The 3,531-nt window shown below is 36.8% G+C and overlaps 1 pseudogene; it reads left to right on the top strand.

Annotated features, from left to right (window-relative positions):
• The first annotated feature begins 291 nt into the window (after positions 1-291).
• Positions 292-1,253, top strand: LOC103235791 (heterogeneous nuclear ribonucleoprotein A1-like; annotated as a pseudogene).
• The last annotated feature ends 2,278 nt before the right edge of the window (positions 1,254-3,531 follow it).

Raw genomic sequence — 3,531 nt, 5'->3', positions numbered from 1 at the left:
TAAGCAATTATTTTTGAGAAGGGAGATATAAGGTAGTTCTAATGGAGTATTTAATGTGATTTAAAAATTTATATTGTCCTTAGAGCAGCTGAAGATCATGGTTATGCAGTAAGTTATTTGAAACAAACCTGAGAATCTGACAATCTTGGAATTTAAAGAGTCTACAATTCATTGCAAGTTAAAAAATCACAATCTTTTTGACAAATTCTACAATAACTGCCATTAACTCCTAAATCAGCCCGTGGGTGCCGCCAAAGAAGCATCGTTACAATCTCTCTTCACCCTGCCGTTATGTCTAAGTCAGAGTCTCCTAAAGAACCCAAACAGCTGAGGAAGCTCTTCATTGGAGAGTTGAGCTTTGAAACAACAGATGAGAGCCTGAGGAGCCATTTTGAGCAATGGGGAATCCTCATGGACTATGCAGTAATGAGAGATTCAAACACTAAACACTCCAGGGGCTTTGGGTTTGTCACTTATGCCACTATGGAGAAGGTGGATGCAGCCATGGATGCAAGGCCACACAAGGTGTATAGAAGAGTCATGGAACCAAAGAGAGCTGTCTCAAGAGAAGATTCTCAAAGACTAGGTGCCCACTTATCTGTGAAAAAGATATTTGTTGGTGGCGTTAAAGAAGACAGTGAAGAACATCACCTAAGAGATTATTTTGAACAGTATGGGAAAATTGAAGTGATTGAAATCATGACTGATCAAGGCAGTGGCAAGAAAAGGGGTTTTGCCTTTGTTACCTTTGACGACGATGACTCCGTGGATAAGATTGTCATTCAGAAATACCACACTGTGAATGGCCACAACTGTGAAGCTAGGATAGTCCTGTCAAAGCAAGAGATGGCTAGTGCTTCCTCTAGCCAAAGAGGCGAAGTGGTTCTGGAAACGTTGGTGGTGGTCATGGAGGTGGTTTTGGTGGAGATGACAATTTTGGTTGTGGAAGAAACTTCAGTGGTCATAGTGGCTTTGGTGGCAGACATGGTGGTTGTGGATATGGTGTCAGTGGGGACAGCTATAATGGATTTGTTAATGATGGAAGCAATTTTGGAGGTGGTGGAAGCTACAATGATTTTGGTAATTACAACAATCAGTCTTCAAATTTTGGACCCATGAAGGGAGGAAACTTTGGAGGTGGAAGCTCTGACCCCTGTAGTGGTGCAGGCCAATACTTTGCCAAAGCACAAAATCAAAGTGGCTATGGTGGTTCCAGTAGCAGCAGTAGCTATGGCAGTGGCAGAAGAGTTTAATTAGGGAACAAAGCTTAGCAGAAGAGGAGAGCCGGAGAATTGACAGGGAAGCTTCAGATTTGTGAACTCAGCCAAGCACAGCGGTGGCAGGGCCTAGCTGTTACAAAGAAGACATGTTTTAGACAAATACTCATGTGTATGGGCAAAAATAGGACTGTATTTGTGACTAACTGTATAACAGGTTATTTTAGTTTCTGTTCTGTTCAGAGTGTAAAGCATTCCAACCAAAGGTTTTAATGTAGATTTTTTTTTTTTTTTTGCACCCATGCTGTTGATAGCTAAGTGTAATAGTCTGACCCTGATGCTGAATAAATGTCTTTTTTTTTTAAAAAAATAATAAATTAATGTGAAGTTAGATACTACTTTTTAAAACATTTTTATCTCATGTTTGCATACTTATTTTCTACTATCATAACACATAATTTGATCATCTCTACCTTGTGCACAGAGAATAATGACTCAAAGATTATTGACTAAATAATGACTAAAGATTAAGATAGTATCTGATCCTGGGCTAACACAGTGAAACCCCGTCTCTACTAAAAATACAAAAAATTAGCCAGGCGCGGTGGCGGGCGCCTGTAGTCCCAGCTAATTGGGAGGCTGAGGCAGGAGAATGGCATGAACCCGGGAGGCGTAGCTTGCAGCCAAGATTGCGCCACTGCACTCCAGCCTAGGTGACAGAGCAAGACTCCATCTCAAAAAAAAAAAAAAAAAAAAAAAGATAGTGTGTCTGAACAGTGTTTCTGATCCATTGGGTTTTTGCTTGGCATAAAACCCAAGAAGTCAGCAAGCAGTGGAATCTTAAAAAGTCATTCAATCCTATTATATGTTGAGACTTTTCCTTCATATGCCATTTTATGTCTCAAAACTTTACCTCTTGGAGTATGCTTCTGTTTGCAATGTCCTTCAGCTTTTTCTCTGTATGCTGAACTTTTATGCATTTTTTTGATACAACTCAGTGATATCTTCCCCATGAAAGCAAATGAGATACTCCGATTTTTGAAGCTATGTATAAAGTGGCACTGTATCTACAATTCTATTAATTATTCCTTTAAAGGGTTTGATATTTTGATAAAGGAAAAAATGTGTTCAGTGTGATGTAACCAAGGTCATTTAACAGAACAATAAAGAGAATTTGAGTTCATACTCCATTTTCAGTAATCCAGTTTTAAGAGCTGTGAAGCTGAACATACTGCTCCTGACTGCAATAAGTTAATTTATTCTGAACTCTGTTTTCTTAATAGCTTATCAATAGATGGCAGATTCCATTAATACCTTAAATATGATCATTCAAATTGACATAAAAGGAAAACATAAGTTAAAGCATATTAATTTCTACTCACTAGGATTTTAAAAAGATACAGACTTTCTCATGAGAGCATATTTTAAATAATCATTAACTGCAGATGTCATCGGAGTCTTCAAAATTGCATAGTTCCACCTCCAGGAAATAAAAAGACAAAAAGTTCATATCTTTATCAACAGATTTATTACATTGTACAATCTCCATTCCTCCCAAATAAACTGGAAAACTAAATTCTACTTTCTTATTAGCTTGTAACTGACAAACATCACTTTGATAAGTTTCTCCTTTCATTCTTCAATGAAAAGGGAGAAGACAACAAAACTGCTCTTGAGATTGTGGTGGGTGAGAAACACTATAGTCCTGAGCGTACCAAGGTCTGAAATCAGAAATGCCTACTGAGATCTCACATTCTTTGGCTATCTGCCCTTACAAAGTTTATCCTTTTCTTTTATGTATTTAACATTACATAAAAGAGAAACCAGGTCTAAAGAATTTTTTTTTTTTTTTTTTTTTTTTACTTTGAGCATAACAAAAGCTGTGAAATATCTAAAATTAAGCTAGGACATGCCTGCAGTTTGTCAAGTGTAAAAGAAGCCCAGATAGATGCAGAGCAAATTTATTTAACTTGAAATTCTGATTACAGGGTCTGTACTTCTCTTTCTGAAGAGTAAGGGGGAGATGATGGTAGTAATATTATTTCAAGTCAATCTAGGGTGTTTATTTTAGTGTTAGTTAGCAGATGGAATTATTACATTCAACTGAAATCTTACACCTAATTATTATACTGATAAATTTTTGTTGGACTGAAGCAGTTTTTTTATACTTATGTAATTATAGTTTTGATTGCAATTAAAACCTCAAGGAGTGGATTTTGCTCTTTTATGCCTAACACTATTTCATAGTAGCAGCTCAATAAATTCATATTGATTATGATATTGGCAAATAATTGGTATTCTGTGATTTCTCCAT

This window comes from Chlorocebus sabaeus, chromosome 7, assembly GCF_047675955.1.
Source record: "Chlorocebus sabaeus isolate Y175 chromosome 7, mChlSab1.0.hap1, whole genome shotgun sequence".
NCBI classification, from domain to species: Eukaryota; Metazoa; Chordata; class Mammalia; order Primates; family Cercopithecidae; genus Chlorocebus; species Chlorocebus sabaeus.
This window is presented reverse-complemented; position numbering and strand designations above follow the sequence as displayed.